This window comes from Dasypus novemcinctus, chromosome X (genome assembly GCF_030445035.2).
Source record: "Dasypus novemcinctus isolate mDasNov1 chromosome X, mDasNov1.1.hap2, whole genome shotgun sequence".
NCBI lineage: Eukaryota > Metazoa > Chordata > Mammalia > Cingulata > Dasypodidae > Dasypus > Dasypus novemcinctus.
This window is the reverse complement of record NC_080704.1, coordinates 61,197,450-61,216,605: the sequence shown is the minus strand read 5'-3', so window position 1 is coordinate 61,216,605 and position 19,156 is coordinate 61,197,450. Positions and strand designations below refer to the sequence as shown.

At 42.4% G+C, this 19,156-nt stretch overlaps 1 protein-coding gene across 2 annotated transcripts in view; it reads right to left on the bottom strand.

The window, feature by feature from the left end:
* Positions 1 to 17,635, bottom strand: part of TSPYL2 (TSPY like 2) — a 36,593-nt gene extending 18,958 nt beyond the window's left edge. Inside the window, exons 1-2 of one of the 2 annotated variants that reach the window (XM_071213182.1) lie at positions 17,264 to 17,635; positions 16,667 to 16,796 (exon numbers count right to left, since the gene is read on the bottom strand). The gene's annotated coding sequence lies outside the window, so the exon portion shown is untranslated. Of the gene's footprint in view, positions 1 to 5,800; positions 5,879 to 16,666; positions 16,797 to 17,263 lie in introns of those variants that run through there. The other variant, XM_012521939.4, reaches the window with a different exon arrangement.
* Positions 17,636 to 19,156: the final 1,521 nt, after the last annotated feature.

Below are 19,156 nucleotides of genomic sequence, written 5' to 3'. Positions count from 1 at the left end.
TGTAGGCAGAGAGAGAATGAATGTAACAGACAGAGGGACACACAGAATGACAGAGAAAGACAGGTATGTATGTGAGAAAGACAGATTTATAGGAGGGAGAAAGAGAGAGTGCCAGAGGAAGGGGAGACAACTTCACACACAGAGTGGAAAAGACAAAAATAGAGACAGAAAGGGGAAGAAGAGAGAAAGGGAGAATGAGAAAAAAAGAGACAGACACACCACACAGAGAGAGCAACATAGAAAAGAGACAGAAAGAGTTACAAAAATTAGAGAGAGACAAAGAGGGAGGGAGGGAGGAAAGGGGAGAGAGAGATAATGCAGGGAAGGAAAGAGAGAGTAAAAGATATGGAAAACAGAGACAGGGGTGAGGAGAGACAGAAGGAGATGAAAAGAGAGATGGCATTAGAGTGAGGCAGAAAAAAAGATGGAGATAGAAAGAGGGAGACAGAGAGACACCCTAAGACAGAGAAGGCGGATAATGTGTAGGCCAGAGTGTTGGTGAAAAAAACTAAAACTAAGAGAAGATGAAACAAAAACAAAAAACAATAACAGCAAATGAAAAACCTGTTGTTGCCATGAAAATTAGGGAAATTATATCAATAAATAAGGAGAGGGCTCCTCTGAGTACACTCTGACAGCCACAGTCTAGGCCCACCAGAGGCTAAGGGTATGTATGCATGTACATAAAACACACATACCCTGCTTATACCCAGACACCCTCATACACAGATATCTACACACTCTTGGCCTCACACAAACATATATCCTATTGCTATGGAGATTCATAAACAGCAAGCAGCTCACACATAGGAACATCAACACGTGCACGCATGGGGATATCAGCGTGCGCCCACAGAGGTACAAAGTGTGTCCTGGTTAAACACCAGTGCTTCCTCTTCAACAAAGGCATTACTGCCCCCTAGGGGATATTTTGGACATTTATAGGAGCATTTTTTGGTTGTTACAATGCTTGGATGTGTGGGTGTCTTTCTAACATTCAGAGGCCTGGGGGGAGGATGCTGGCCATCCAGTGATATGCAAGGTAATCCCATACAGTTGACATATGCCTCGCAACTCCTAGGACTTTGGATTTGTAATTAACTGAATCTAGAATCTAACTCTTACTTCACAGATAAACACAATTTTCCCCCATGGTCTTAATATACTCTGAATTGTTCAGGAATGTAGCTAGTGTGTAAATCAAGGAGAGACTGTGCTTTATTTTATAGTGAACTTTCCTTGGAGTTGTTCACCATTTCAGAAAATCTAATCCCTAGGACACTGCCTGTCATTTTCCTGTACTTTGTTCAAGGAGCAACTTCTGATCTCCCCCATCCTAAATCACGTCTGCTCATTATAAGATGTTACAAGCCTCTAATTTACGTCATTGACTCTCTTGGGGATTGCCACACCCAAGCATTTACATAATCATACACAAATCTTATAAATCACTTAATTTTTATTTATTTATACATAGTTCAGGCACTATGTGGATTTTCTTTTGAAATTCCATGTGCAGATAGATATTATCCAAGAACTCATTTCTGGATAGAAAAGGGATGTTAGAAAATATCTGTTACATAAAAGAGGTCATTGGGTATGACAAGGCTGAGAATTGTTCATATACACACACACTCAGACATATAGTAACACATAGACAAATGCAATGATCCATAAAACCACAATTATAACTCTCCTAACATATGCACAAACACATACACACATGAACTCTCACACAAGACAGATAGATACACACATGCAAATCCATTCACATACAGTCACACAAAGACACATATTATGCATTGACCTAATAAACCTAATTATTCAAATTCTCTCACTTGTACACACAAACTCTCACACATGCAGATACCATGACATGTATAAACACCATTATACACATTAACACTCAGATTCAAAGTCACATATGCCAGCATGCTCACATGCACTTGAACCCTAACACACACAGGTATGTATACACAGATGCAATCCTCCTCATAGTTATCCACAGATGTATTTGCATGGAGAAAAAAGTAGGCAAACACAAAATTGCTCACATACACATACACACTCTAACACAGATCCTCTAAACATAGATTAGACACACTCACTAGCACAGATATGTACATCCTGGAACACGTACACACACATTCACATATACACATATACATATACACTAAAACACCCAAGCATGTACATACACACACAGAGGCACACTCAAACACACATCCTAGCAATATGCAAGTACAACCAAACACAAAGATAAAGACCGCCCATGTATACAGACACACTCTTGCACACACAGACACCTATACGTGGGCAAACGTGTACACATACAAACTTGCTCATACACACCAACTTACTTGATACATACATTCTGCAATAGGTGTACACCCAGAGACAAACTTGCTCATGTGAACAGACCAAATAACTCCTGTACCCATAGATGGAAACACTGGCAGAGCTGCCCAGCCAGTGGGCACCTGTCACACCAGGAAGCCAGAGAAAGAATGAGTTCCAGGGAGCCACGTGAAAAGGAATGTTGTAAATGTTTTTATCGCTTCCTGTTGAAACATCCTAGATAGTCTATTTATTACTTTGATTGCTGCTTGTTTATCAAAAGCGAGGTTTCTCATGTGGCCTATATGTATACAATGATTGTTTTACTTTTAATTTTATCTTGTTTGTATTTTTCCATGACATTTTTGTACAAATATAGAAGGGTTGTATGTTTGTTTTTGTTATTACTATTATATAGTATTAGGTATTCCTAAAGAGAATATAATTATTTTGTTAATTTTCTTGAGTGTTGTTTCTTTATGAAGAGCTTTTTATTATAGAACATTTCAAACATAAAAAGTAGAGAAAATACTGTAATGAAGCCCAATGTATCCATCACCTAGATTCATTGATTATCAACTCATAGTTAGTCTTGTTTCACTTATATCCCCACCCACTTGCCCTACTTTCAGATTATTATGAACCACATCTATTTTACCCATAAATATTTCAGTGTGTATTTCTAAAAGATAGACTCTTAGAAACAACATATAATTTTTATTTCTTGATTTATTGATTTATTTACTTATTTCTGGCTTATATTAAAAATAGTTCCATCCATCTGCCCCATGGGATCTAAGACCCTTCTCAATTAGAAACAGAGTGGGCTGAAATTTCTTCTATTACTTGTTACAATAGTTTTATAGTTGTTGATGTGGGAGGAGTGGGGTGGGGGGTGGGGGTATACAGGAACCTTTTACTTTTTTTAATGTAACATTTTTTTGTGATGTATATATCTTCAAAAAATACAATTTACAAAAATGATGTGGTGGGGGGTGGGGAGTGGGTTATATGGGAACCTCTTATGTTTTTTGTTTTTTTATGTTTTTTTAATGTAACATTTCTTGTGATCTATTAACTTTAATTAAAAAAAAAAAAGAATGGGAAGCGGACTTGGCCCAATGGATAGGGTGTCTGTCTACCACATGGGAGGTCCGCAGTTCAAACCCTGGGCCTCCTTGACCCGTGTGGAGCTGGCCCATGGGCAGTGCTGATGCGCGCAAGGAGTGCCGTGCCACGCATGGGTGTCCCCCTCGTAGGGGAGTCCCACGTGTAGGGAGTGAGCCCCGTAAGGAGAGCCGCCCAGCGCGAAAGAAAGTGCAGCCTGCCCAGGAATGGCGCCGCGCACACGGAGAGCTGACACAAGATGCTGCAACAAAAAGAAACACAGATTCCCGTGCTGCTGACAACAACAGAAGCAGACAAAGAAGAACACGCAGCAAATAGACATAGAGAACAGTCAACTGGGGTTGGGGGAGAAGGGGAGAGAAATAAATCAATTAAATTAAATCTTAAAAAAAAAAGAGGTAAAACATGGAAAAAAAATTAAGTATATACATTAAAAAAAAAAGAAACAGAGTGGGCATCACCATCCTAAAATCCTCAAGACTGGGGAATGAACAATGGACTAAAGTAGACTTATTATTCTATTATAGACTTATTATTATTCTAGCAATGGAAGAACTTTTATAATTGATATAAAGACAGTGGCCACCAGAGGTTCTGAGGGGAGTGAGAAGGAAAATAGGTGTAACATGGGGGCATTTTCGAGACATTGGAATTGTCCTGCATGACATTGCAATGACCGATACAGGCCATTATACAATTTGTCATAACCTATAAGACTGTGCGGGGCAGAATGTAAACTATAATGTAAACTATGGTCCACAGTTAGTAGCAATTATGAGTTCATCAATTGTAACAAATGTGCCACAGTAATGAAAGATGTTGTTAATGTGGGTAAATGTTGGAGGGGTAGGGGTGGGGCATATTGGAATCCCTGTATTTTTTATGTAACATGTAATCTAAAGCCTCTTTAAAAATAGAAAAAAATTTTAAACTAAAAAATTAACCAAAGTCTGGATTTTGGTGGGATTTCATGATGAATTATTCTATTTTGTTTTTAGGTAAAATATTTGTCAATAAATAAATGAAATCCGACTATATTTAATTGAATTGATTCATTAAAGAAAAATCTAGGCCTTTTTGGTCTCAGAAGATGAACTGTTTTTGTCATTTTGATTATGCACAAGTGTAGGTAACACTAGTTATAGTTCATGAAATTTTTCAGAATTGTAAATGTTGACTTACATGAAAATTTATATTTTAATACTTCTCTTTTGATTACTGCATATTTAATTTTTTATAATTTGTGATGCAGTTTGTTCCAGAGTATTGCTTTCTTAAGAATGAAGAACACCTAGTATTTATTTTTTGAAAAATCAGTTTTCAGGAGTCATAAAGGTCTGCTGAACACTTCAATACTTTAAATTCAATTAGATTTAATTTTTAAAGATATTTGTTTTCCCATAAAAATGGCCTTTTGATTCAAGCTCAAAAATCAAGAGACTCCCAAGTCAAATACAGTGAATCCAATAAAACCTAGGATTCCGTAATTTAAAAATTTAATAAGGATTATCTCAAATTTGCACTCGGGTGCCCAATAAGCCCTCTCTTCCACAAAAGTCTGATTTGCATGGGCAATTTATCAAAAGAAACGTTGTTTCCAAGTAGGCTAAGCTGGTCAACTGACCACGAAACACTGTCTTTCAGAGAAAAATTTGGACTTTTTAAAGCACTGGAAAGTGCAAACTAAGAAACAAAGCTCTTCTATTAGATGGTTTAGAACACTCATAGGTGGACCTTAACTAGCTCGTAATAAGGTTGCAAAGTTAACAAGTAAAGCTAAAATGTCCCTCCTCGTAGAATCTCACATTTTAGCAGTCTACAGCGAAATTGTCCACACTATATTGGGGACCACCGAAGTAAAGGGAATAGAAAAGCAGTCACTTTCAATTCACTTTGCTATTAGGAGACACACTGACAACATGTGAGAGGGAATCAAGATGGCACTAACCCAGAGGATTTTTGAATCAAAAAGATTTTTATTTTAGACCAGTTCATCTATGGATATTAACTGTGCTTAGCTCAGAGTACTACTTAGAAATCCTGAAGAGAAATTCAAGAGTACCAAAATAAACTAAGATTGAAATATTCAAAGATTCAATATTTTAAAATATTCAAAAATGAATATTTTGAAACATTGTGGAAACTCTGTAAAGGTCTGTGAACTGAGGCTGCGTTGAGGTGGCAGGAAGGTATAAGGGCTTGACATCTAGAATTTGTTCAGCAAACCCCAAGATTCATTCACTGAGGAGCCCGCACCTGTAAAAGTTTGCCTATAAGTCTAATTTCCACAGTTTATGTGCTAGGTGAATTTAATTAAACACAAGATACTACCCACCTCTTTTCAGCTTTCTGTGAAGAATTGGGATCAATACACTCTTCTCTTCTGTTTTAAACCTAAGCATGTGAGGATCTTGTAAAAAACAAAAACAAAAAAGCAATGAGCTAAAAGAACAATTCCATCATTTCTTTGTGAATGATTTTCACTTTGTAGATTTGATGCTTACTGGCTTCAACAAATGGATTTTTGAGCACATAAATACAACTACACTGAAAATTTCAGACACACTCAATATATTTGTCGGAGAAAATACAGTGCTTACTGGGACACGGAGACTGAAACGACCAAGGACAAAGAAAGATTTCTTGAGAAGCTCTCCCAACAGAGGGGGTCTGAAGAACAGACTTCAGCCCCCCCACCAGCATGGTGGGGGTCTGAAGAGAGACTTCAGCCCACTCCTGGAAGGGGGGATTTGAATTTATACAGAACTTTCCTAGGAGGGGAAATGATAGTTGGTGGGAGGGGGTTGCGGGTTCCAGTGAAGTGCAGGGGCCAATAGGAAGCCCTAGAGGTGTAACTTTTTCCTCATAGTGACTAGAAGATAGTGGGTTAGGGAGTTATGGTTTTTTGGCATGCTGCAGGAGCACATGTTTCTTTGTTCTGTAGGAATTTTATCTCCCTCTGATATGTAGGTAGGGAAGATTTCCATTTCCCTTTACCCCTGTCAGTCTCTTTGTGGTTTCTTTATTTAACCTGTGGGGAAGTGCTGTGCCCTTAGGCATGTAGGCTTATGGGGGATGGGGTTCGCCTTTCCCCAATGTATAACTGGGGAAACTGAGCTACAGCTTGTTAATTATTGCAAACCTCTAACAATATTAAAGTATATTGATAAGGTGTATGGATTCAAAGCAAAACTTCAATTTAGGGGAAGTGAGGTTAAGTATGGTTCCCTGGGTGATGTTTAATTGGTGTTACAATTTGTATACTAGAGAAAACTTATTAAGATGAATAGAGCAAGGTCTGTGTCTATTTGGGGGAAAAACTTAATTATTATTTTTGAAATACTCAAAATTAAAATTTTCTGTTCAATTAAAAATTCACAAGCATTTGTTACAAGAAATTTCAGCATCACATTTGTTTGACAGACAAGGAAAAGGCATTAGATTTAAAGAAGGGTCCTGCCTTTGAAGCACAAAATTCAGAGACAATGAAGTATCCAAATTGGTGAGAAAGAAATTTTGATCAATAAAAAAGTTCTCTTTAACCATTTACTTCCACCTACTTATGCAAAGTTTCATGTTGATGGTGACTACTACCAAGAGACAGATGAGATCATGTGGCTATTTCAAATATAAAACCTGGGCCCTAGCCTGGCCATGCAGAAATAAGTGAGTTACAAGGCACAAATCAAGCAGCTGTTCCATTTCTTAAGAAAGGTTGATAGGGTGTGAATGCATACAACACTACAAAGTGCACCTGATGTGTTGGACATCAAAATGATATCCAACGACCCCAAGCTTGTGTTTTTGAGGTGATCTTGCTGACCTGAAGCAGCAGACAGTTAGGTTTTATAAATTCAAGCAAGTTACTAAGACATTAGGACTAAATGTGCTTGAACAACCTCCATGGAATGGATCTTACCTTCAACAACATGCCTTTCAAGGTCAAGAAGTGGTGGACTATGGACTATGATGGAAGACAATATCCATATCAAAACTGCTGATGGTTACTTGCTTCATTTGTTTTGTTTGGGTTTTTACCAAAAGCACAATAACTTGATGTAGAAGATCTATGCTCAGCACTAATGGGTTTACTAAATCAAGACTAAAACGAGGGCAGTCACGACCACAGGTTCAGAAGTGGACACAAATGTTAACCAGTCCACATTCACATTAGTGAATTAAAAAGTTGTGTTCCTAGAAGTGAGCTCAAGTGTGCCATGAAAAACTTATGAAAATATTTCATTGAACATTGCATACAAATTTAATATTTAATAGCTGTATTTAATATTTTAAAAATGCAAAAAACTTTGGAATTTTTATTTTTTCTTACCACAGTTATATAATATAAAGAAAATATAAGGAATTTCTTTTTACCTAACCCCAGTACCCCTAAAGTCTCTTCAGCTTATTCCAGTGTGCCATAGGAATATTTCACTTTCTCCATGTGCTGGGTTGTGAATGCCATAGCACATTCACATCTAGTCACACTGTATAGAAACACTAGCACACACAGACAGATAACATGGGTATATGGGTACATACAGATTCAAATTTGCACTCACATCCACAGTTGAGCTAATAGGCACAATCAGGCACTCATAAAGAGACACACATACAACCCTCCTAATATATACAGGTGGCTGTACCCACCCACCAGCACATCACACAAAAATATAAATATACGCACACAGTCAGATATGTAAATATAATCCCCCTTCTGCAGAAATACACGTCTAGCCAGAGACACATAGAGAACACACAGACACATACACACAAACCAAATCGTATGGACCAACATGCTTCCAGACACAGTCATGGCATGCACAGACATAAGAACTGGCACTCAGACACAGGTCAAGTCTTGGTCATAGCTTACAGATCCAGACCCCATACCCCGACCCCACTGGTTTGTACACAAGAGATTAAAGTCCACTATCTTATACAAATCCACTCTTGCAAATCTGCCTTGGCACATATACATATACACATAGGTACAGACATATTTACACACACGTACACATTGCTCAGGCCCACTGCAACACACACAGGAAGGCAAACAAGCATGTAGAGCAATGCAGACTCATGTATAAATACCCATATATCCATGATGCCTATAAACATAGAGAGACACAAGTGCTCACATTCATACCTGCACATACATTCATGCAACACAGATACACATATCCTAGCACACCGTACATGCTAGAATGACCATATGGATACACACCATCTATACACACACACACAGAGACAGGTCAACCCATACTATCACATATAAACCTGGACACCAACCCTTTTGAATTACAGACACTCTCAACATGCATACATTCACATACTGACTACTATAAACCTGTTTGCATATTCTGATAAAACACACTGGCATGAAAATAAAATAAAACACACTGGCATGCACATACACACACACTGATAGAAGCATGCTCACATATAGAAACATACCAGCAATACAGATAACACCTACACTCACACAGACACTTAACTACCACAGATAAAGATGTGTTCTCTCATGCACCCAGATGTATGTGAATTGGGAAATAAACACACATGGGAAAAACCCCTCCATCCACTCCCTTAGACACATTTTCTTTCTCATGCACTCATGGTTTTCTATGCACACCACTTTCATGTACAGACACATTCTCACATACAGAGATACAAATAATGTAGCAAATATGCATGTAGAAATTGCCTCATTCATATCTACAGATAGACACACACTGTCAAACACAGACACTGATAGTGATTATAATAATAAGCAACACCTTATTTGGCACAGAGGACTCATTACCTGCCAGGCACTGTTCTAAGCACTTTTCAAATATTAATTCATCCAATATTCACCATAAGAGATAGTTTTTTTATACCCACTTTACAAATAAGAAACCTAGAGTCTGGCTACAGAGTCCATGAAGATTCAACTTACTCACCTATAGAAACATACTCACTCCCCCCTACAGATACACACTACTCTAGCACAAACACATTGCACACACAAACCAGTTCCCATTTTCTGACACACTAAAGGGCAAACAGCCACACAAAGCTATGCACATACACAGACAAACATGGACATGTTCACATTTATGGACATTCAAGAAGAGAGATATATGCCCTAGGAAATACATACACATTCATACACACCCATACCCACAATGACACATCCTATAGACACACCCACACTATTGAGCACACAAAATATTCAGATACACCACCTATACACCATCCAGATAAATCCACACTCACATACAGATATACCCACATTCTCAGATACATTCCCCTCCCCAATATATCCAAACATTCTTACACATACTATCCAGATATGCTCACACTCACATATCCCTGCTCAGATAAGCCCTCACATACCCCACACAGATTCACTCATACACACTCTCTCACACATATCATCCAGATACACCCTATCTCTCTCATACATCATCCAGAGACCCACACACAACCTATCCAGATATAGCCACATTATCACATGCCTCAATCAAATATACCCACATTCTCTTTTTTACACACACCATTCAGATACACTTATGCAATACAGATACATACACACTCTTGCACACACATATCATCCAAATATACCCATACTAATACACACACATCTCAAATATACCTATGCTTACATGCATTCCACCCACATACAGCCATACTTACACAAACTTCCAACTCAAATACACCTAAACTCACACACAACATTCAGATACACTCAAACTTACACATGCCCTGCCCAAGTACTCACACTTAAAAATTCCCAACCCAATACATCCACATACCTGCATAGACACACAAATCATTCAGTTATGCACCCCCACAAAATCCAGAGACACCCATACTAACACACCCATCCTATCCAGATACACCTACACTTTCTCACTTCCTCTCTTAGTCTCTTTCTCTGTTTCTCATGTGCAACCCAAATACAACCACATTCACAAAGTCCCATCTAAATATATTCATCCTCTCAATCATATACACACCATCCAGATTCATTCCATACAGACTACCAAGATACACTAGATAAATCCCACACTATCTAGATGCACCTATGTTCACACACATCCCACCAAGATACATCCAGCTCTCACATACACCATCCAGGAACACCTCCCCCCACACTTAATAACCCAGATACATCCATGCTCTCATCCCCACTCCACACCACCCAGATATACTCACACTCTGTACACACACATCCAACCTAGATATGCACCCCCAATTTTCACACACACCATGAAGTTATACGCACACATACACCCAAGTAATGCACACTTACATGCTCCACCCAGATACACAACCAAGATCTTTCACACACCATACAGGTATACTTTACCAAACACCACCACTGAAATACACCCATGCTCACAATTCCCCACACCAACCTCACTCACCAAACTTAAACACATTCCACCCAAAAGACACCCACACACTCTCACACACAACCCAGCTGTACCCCCATGCATTTTCTCAGACAGACACCCAGATATATCCACACTTCATATACACACACACATATCTCATCTAGATACCCATACTCACACCCCAGTACAGCCACATTCACCCCAACCCAGTTATATCTAACTCTCATTCAATATCCAGATATACCTACACATCCTCCCATGAAATACATGCATGCTCACACCCCCCACAAACACTCTCTTATACATACACAGAATCCAGATACACTCCTACATTCTCTTACTCATCACCATTCAGATATACCCACACTCCACACACACAATGTCGATTCACCCATACTCTCACATAAACAATCCAGTTCTATCCCTATGCCACACATACATATCTTATGCAGATATACCCCCACACACCATCCACACATACCGTCCCAATTACATGCACACTAACATACACTCCCAGTCCCACCCAGATATGTCTAAATTCTCTCTCTCACACACTTCCATCACCCAGATACTTATACTCTCACCTGCCTACACATCACCCAGAGTTGCATATACCCCACCCCAATACACCCATACTCCCTCATACACACACTCTACCCAGAAACATCGACCCTCTCTCCTGCACACTCAACACAGATACATCCACACTACCTAGCACACATACCATTTAGATGCACTCTCTCCTACTCTCTGTTACACCATTCAGATACACCCACCCTCATATACTCCTCAAATATACACGTCTTCACACATATTCCCACCCAGCTACACTTAAACTGTCACTCATATCATCCTTTGCCCAAATAGGTCTATGCACTCATACTGCCTCATAAACATTCAGATATATCCATACTCGCAATCATCCCTCCCAAATACACCCAAATGTCTCGTACACACTCTATCCAGATAACCATGCTCTCTTACATACAAGCAACTCAGATTCTTTCTCTCTCTGCCTTACCAGATATATCACTCTACCACACACACACACACACACACACACACACACACACACACACACACACACTTCCCTACCCAGGTATACCCTCACTCACTCATACATACACATTCATATCTAGAATTCTGCCTGGATGGTGTAATTTGGGTGAAAACCATTTATCTGCTCTAGACTCCACACAATGCCATTCTACCCTGGGCAATTGATGGTGGGAGGACAGAAGGGGAGGTCTTTGTATTTCAAGGAATCATTTTCTAAAGAGGCCACAGGTGCCCTTCCCCAGGAGGGAATCAGCCATTAATGGTTCCCACTCCCCAGATGTGAAAGATGACAGGAATTATCCTGAGACCCCAAAGAAAGCCCAGCACATGGGCAAGGCCAGAGAGGCCCCAGAAGGGGATCATGGATCGCTCAGGTCTCATAACTTACCCTCCTGCACAAACAGATATGGTCGAGTAGGGCACCACTGGCTCTCAAAAATGCACATGAAATGCATGCTGGGTGCACAAAGAGTCACACAAACACACAAATACCCTTCTTTATCACTCCCCTCCCTCAGTGATAGGGCCCATCTGCACAGGTGCAAGGTTGAGTGTCTCTCTCTCTCTCTCTCACACACACACGTTGCCACATATATGCCCAAACGCCTACACTCATTGGCATACTCACAAGAATGCACATGCACTCTGCACCTGGTCACACATCCATTTACTTCCAAACATAGGCATACCTATGTCATAGATTGCCCCTGTATGACATATGTTCACTCACAAACACAGGTGTGAACACAGGCACACATGCCCATTGACGGGCAGACTCTTATATCACAACCAATCAGACACTGAACAGACATAGACATGCAGAGACAAGCTCATAGTCATGCACACACAAAGACACATCCACACAAGTATATTCAAACACTTGCACATGGGTAGATATGCACATACTTGTAAATGAGATGATGTATGTATGTACAGGCATTCTAATACATATAGACTTGCATACACAACTGGACTTGTACGCTTATGAGCATATTCCCATGTACGTGACTCATAAATCATTCATACCCATATGCAGAAAATTAGGCATGGAAATACAAGTGCACTCATACAGTCACACTAGACATGCACACCATGTACATTCACATACATTTATACACCCATGAGAAGCTATGCAAACAAAAGATTCATTTACTCCTATACTCACACAGACAGACTTGGACACAAATGTACATTCACACACATGTACACATGGAAGTACACTCACATATTCTCACACAAACTTGTACACTTGCACAGGAAGAACTAACACACACACTCATCACAAGCACACACTGAAAGAAACACACTCAAACATATTTTATTTATAGGCCAAGAGTGGCACGTACCAACATAAAGTCACTTACATATGCCCCCCAACAAACAATGATACTTAAACACAAACACACAAATGCAAAGAACTAAAACTGTACAAACACAGTACATTTTGTACATTCACATACTTGTACATTCAGTCACTCATACACTCAGGCATATTCATACACATATATATGCACATATACAATTATTAATAGATGTTCATGAACACACAGGCACATATATACACACACACATGTTCACTCAAATACAAACACAGAAAGATGTTCACACATATTAGCATATACACACGTACACCCACAGTCTCTCACAGGCATATTCAAACACATATTCAAATTCATATTCAGAAATTCAAACAAAACCCATAATGAGACATGTACATCCTAGTATTATGAAATGTAGTTACACATACCACAACAGACATGCACTCACACACAAGAATATACCTACAAACACAATTAGACATATACACAAATGCATCCATTCACCTATGCATATAGTGATGAGCGTATATATGCAAATATATACCCCCCAACCTACTCATACATATAATCAGACATGCGCACATAGGCATACCCACAAAATATATTTTCATGCACACAATATATATTGCACACACTCTCCTAATTATACAATTAGTCCTGCTTATACTAGTGTGCCCATGTACACTAACATTTCCCCAATCAGATGTAGACCCATAGGTTTGTCTACAGACAATATGCCAACAAACACATATGCATAATTTAAAATGTTGGCAAATTCTCATAGACATTCACACACAGGCTACTCACATATATACATGACAAACACACCCACACAGTTGCATGCTCACGCACACATACCCTCCCATACATGCCTGGACACACACACATATATGTCTGTACGCTCACAAATACCATTTAGATACATCCACACTCATATGCAGATATGAGCATACATACACAAATACAAATAATTAGATACAACTGGACGATCACCTAATCAGACACACATACCCAGACATTTCAAAGTCCACATACTCACATACATCCAATCAAACATTTACACACATATATATACTTGAAGACACATTAATACCACAAGCATATACAACCAGACATTCAACAAGCCTATTGACTCAGAGAAACACATCTTCACTCAGGTTCAGAATCAAACATGCCTACTTGTTCACCCAGACAGACATGCACAGTCATACCCACCCCCTGTACACTCAAGCCTACCAGACACCTACACACTCACACTCACCATCACAGGGCCTGCTCATACACAGAGAGACTCATACACAGCCACAGTACCCATAAACAGACATGCACACACAGCCACACTTTTTCAATTACACATGTACACCCACACTCAGGTCCAGAAGCCTCTCAACCAAGGGCTGGGTCCCCTGCCTTCTGCACCAAACATTTCTTTTTTTATTTTATTTAAATTATTTATTTATTTTTAATAATAAATTGCCAAATGTTTCTTTGGAAAGTCTACTCTTCATACAAAAGCCCCACCCCTCCTTTCCTCCACAGAAGGGGTTTCTAGGGCCTCAGTCTTTCCTTCGGCTTCCTCCTTCTCACGCGGCCTTGAGGACTCTTCTCCAACCACTGATCCCTCACTCTGTGTTCCCCCAAATTTCCACACCCACAAACTAGCCAGCAGACCCCACCCTCACCCTCCCCTCCCGGCTCAGGGTGAGCAACTCCCTGGGACCCATACTCACAGACCTAGCCACTGCATTGGCCACACCCCAGCTCTACTCTACGACCTGTGATCTCAGAAGCTTCAGCCTTGTCTCCAGGCACTGGCAGCCAGTGACCACAGCCAAACTCTTGCCAAGTCTCCCCTCAATAGGGAGAAGCATTCATCACCAGAGTCAGGAATACTGCAGGCTGCAAGCCAGGCCTCTGTTAGAGCTCATGGGGTCTCAAGCTTCTATGTGTGTGTCTGGGTGTGGGTGCATGCACAGACAGGAGCAAATGCAGGTAAAGAAGCCTGGAGTGAGATGGGGGTAGGAGACTCTGTTCACAACCATCACATATCACTCCCTACAAATGAGAAGTAACAACATAGACCTGTTCCTGTCTCCTTTCACCTTCCCCCAAATTGCCCACATGCTGCCCTCCCTGGACCTCTACTGAGAACCTGGAGATAAGAGACCAACCCCTCCCCGAAATAATCAGTAACAATATTAACCATGAATAATTAGTAATAATATTGACCATGAGCTTGCTGGTATTGGTTCAATGCCACCTCTATGCCACATCTTTTATTTACATGCACCAACTCACTTAATCCCTACACATACCCATGAAGGAAAGGTTATAAGACCCTTTGACGGATGGGAAAATCGAGGCTTGATAAGTAGCATGCTTTCATTAGAGTTGCAGAACTATTAGTTGAGGGAAGTGTCTCTGGTAGATCCATACTCTCCATATTTCAGACTTTCCTGTCTTCTCCAGAACAGTATTGATGAAGTAGGTATATGGACCTCTGGCCACTGTGCACTAAGCTATAGCTCTGGGAGTCCCGGACACAACATGAGCATCAGAAACAGAGATAGAGAGCCTTTTGACCCCTGCAGGTTATCATGTGGCTTGGTCCTTGCCCTCACAGAGCCATTCTGAAGCCACCAGGCAGCTTAAGGCCTTGAAATGCTCCCCATCCCCACCTCACCTTCCTTCAGCTCTACAGTGGCTTCTTCCCCCTAGCTGGGAATCACAGCAATATTGTCAGTGACTAGTGGGTAAAAGTCTGTGCTACCTGTGGGGAGAAACAGGGGAAGGAAAGAAGGGAGAAAATAAAGAAGTAAGGAAGGAAGAAAGAAAGGAAGAGAGGGAGGAGGGGAGGAAAGAAAGGAAAAGGGAGTTGGGGGAGGGGTGGTTGGTCTGGTCTGGGAGCAGATTCTCTGTCATGTCTAGCCACTTGCCTGCTACCTAGGTGCTCACACATAGACAGACATAGATAGACACCCTGAATGCAGGCCAAGAAACCTGGAGGAGAGTGGGGGAGGAGGGAGAGAGAGAGGAGGCAGTAGACGGAAGGTTGAGCCTGCCCAGGGTGCAGGTTTTGTGAGGGTAGCACAGCCAGGCTCCTAGGCATCCCATCTACAGCTAGCAACGCAAGAAAATACTAACACAGCCTCATGCCCGAGCAAGAATATAATGAAAGAACATAATGATAAAAAGAGACCCTCTCTGGGGAAACAGGTGGTGGTTCCCTTTCTCATGGGACATTTGGGATTGAAGAAGATGGTGGTGGCTAGAGAAGCCTCAAGGTTTGGATTTTCCAGTAGCCCCTGTGATGGAGCAGAAAGAGAGACTGACAGAGTAAGAGAGAGGCAGAGAGCATGCCATGGAGACTGTGAAATATATGTGGGGAGACAGAAGTCCCAGCCCCCCTTCCTTGATGGAGGGATGCTGACTGCTTACCTGGGCTCTCTCAGCACGGCTGTCTTGGAATCCAGAAAGGGGGCTCAAGCTGTCTCATCCAGGAGAAATCACAGCCTAGGCCACATCTTGAGGTGATCTGGTGGCCAGTGTCACTCCTGCTTCTGTTGCCCTGGATACAGCAGGGTTGGTCTAAATCGCAGGCATCAGGGGAAGGAGGCACCAGAGTGCACTGGGCAGGGCTGGGGGTGTTGGGAAACACCAGGTGGGCAGCATGAAGCCTTGCGGTGCCCAGCCAGATAGCCAGATAGTAGGTAATGTTCCAGGCAGATGCTTACCCCACTACACCCTCCCTTCCCCATCTTCATGCCACCGCCAAGCTTGGAGGGGTGAGAAGCACTGGTCCCTGGTCCCTGCTAACCATCTGCCCGGCTGCTGTCCGTCGTGCCCCCCCCCCCCCCCCCCGCTGTCTGCCTGCTGGCCGCCGCCTTTTGTCCTCAGAAGACACAGTCCCCAGTCCCCGCGGGGCCTCTGCCAAGCCCCTAGAAGATGCTCAGGGTCCGGGGCTCCTCCCTGGGAGCACTTGGGCCATAGCCTGGGGAGAGTCCCAGGCTAGGGAGGGCTCTCATCCAGGCTCACCCCGCTCCCCAGGCCTGGTGGGGCTGGGGAAGAGGTGCAGGTCCACAGGCAGAGGCAGCAGCAGAGGTGGTGTTGGGGAGGGGACGGACGCCAGAACGGGGAGGGGGGGGCGACGGGGGGAAAGCGAAACAGAGACAGAGAGACAGAGACAGAGCGAGACAGAGAGAGAGACAGAGAGAGAGAGAGAGAGAGAGAGAGAGAGAGAGAGGGAGAGAGAGAGAGGGAGAGAGAGAGGGAGAGAGAGAGGGAGAGAGAGAGGGAGAGAGAGAGGGAGAGAGAGAGGGAGAGAGAGAGGGAGAGAGAGAGGGAGAGAGAGGGAGAGGGAGGGAGAGGGAGAGAGAGAGAGAGAGGCTGGCCTGATAGCTGTGTCCTGGGTTTTAGATCCGGGTTGAGAAGGGTGGCTCAGAGCATCCGAGGGGGGTCCTGATGCAAAACGGGGTCAACCTGGGTCTGCCGGAGGGTCTCTTCTGGTCTGGGAATCACCTCAGTTCATACAAATTCAAGTTCCAAGATACTGGGAACATTCAGCCTGGGGAGGACATTAGCGGGGAGTCCAGGGCCATGGGCTGGACCCCATCCGGCCTGTCTGTTCCCCCTCTCCTCGATTTGCACGGTCCCTGCCTTAGGGGCGGGTGGAGGAGGGAGGGAGTCAGAGAGGGAGAGGGAGAAAGGAGAGAGGCTGAGCCGGCAGGGAGACTCCCAGCCACCAGCCTTGTCCTCCCTGGGGCGGGGCGGGGCGGGGCGGGGAGTGGGGTGGGGGTGGGGGCTGGTGAGGCCAGGAGCTAGGGCTGGCAGGCTGGCTGGATGTGGATGCTGGCTTGGCGGCTGTGCTGCCGGGACAATAGCCGGCTGGGGAAGAAAGGCTGAGATGCTGGAGAGAGGCATGCGTGGAGGTGGAGAGAGGTGACCCAGAGGCTACTGAGAGAGCAATCCACAAGGGCTACGTGTGCAGAGGAGGTAGGGGATGGGGGACGTCTGGGGTTGGGGTTGGGGCGGAAAAGTCTGGTAGCAATTTCTCAAAAGCCTTGGGATGAAAGGAATGCTTAGGGTTCTAAGAGGTAGGATAGATAACCTTATCTAGAAATGGGTTCTATGCACACCTTTCCCAAAAAGGCTGGGGGTGAGTCGGAGGGAGAGGGGAGCCCCTCTCAGGACATCTCCCTTGCCACCCCTGCCTTCTCTGGGCCAGTAGAGAGGTTTGTGCGCATGCTTAAGGCCAAGTTTTCGAATGGCAGACTGGGACAGGTGGGGAGGAAGACTAGTAGGCAGAGATTTGAAGACAAGGAAAAAATATTTCTGCCCTGTATGGGATTAAATTCGGATCAAATATTGTCACTGTGGTTCCCCTAACTTTCAGCATTCAAGAATCCCAACTTTCTTGATACACAAACTTTATTTCATTTCCTTTCTTCCCTCCTCCATTGGTTCATTCATTTATTAAGTATAGTTTTTTGCTATGCCCAGTGTTGGGCACTGGAGATAAAGGTGAATCAGATTTGCTCCTTGTCCTTAGGAAACTCATACTCCACTACCATACTATGGTCCTGGAAGCCACTTGCACCAGAATTCCCTTCGGGAGCTTGTGAACTGTAGATCCTCAAGCTCAACTTCCAGAAATACTAATCTACTAGGTTTGAGATGGGGTTCCAAAATCTGCATTTCGACAAGGCCCTCTCATCACTGAAGTTTGGGCACCATGTTTGAAGAGTGAGAAAAACTCATGAGTTAAAGATAAAGTCACAATGGAAATTCGAAAATATTTTGAACTGACTGTTAATGAAAATGTTAGATATGAAATCCTGAGTGATTAAAGCTGTGCTTAGAGAAAAATTTATAGCCTTAAATTCACATATTATTTAAAAAAGAATGGCTGAAAATCAATGAGCTAAGCAT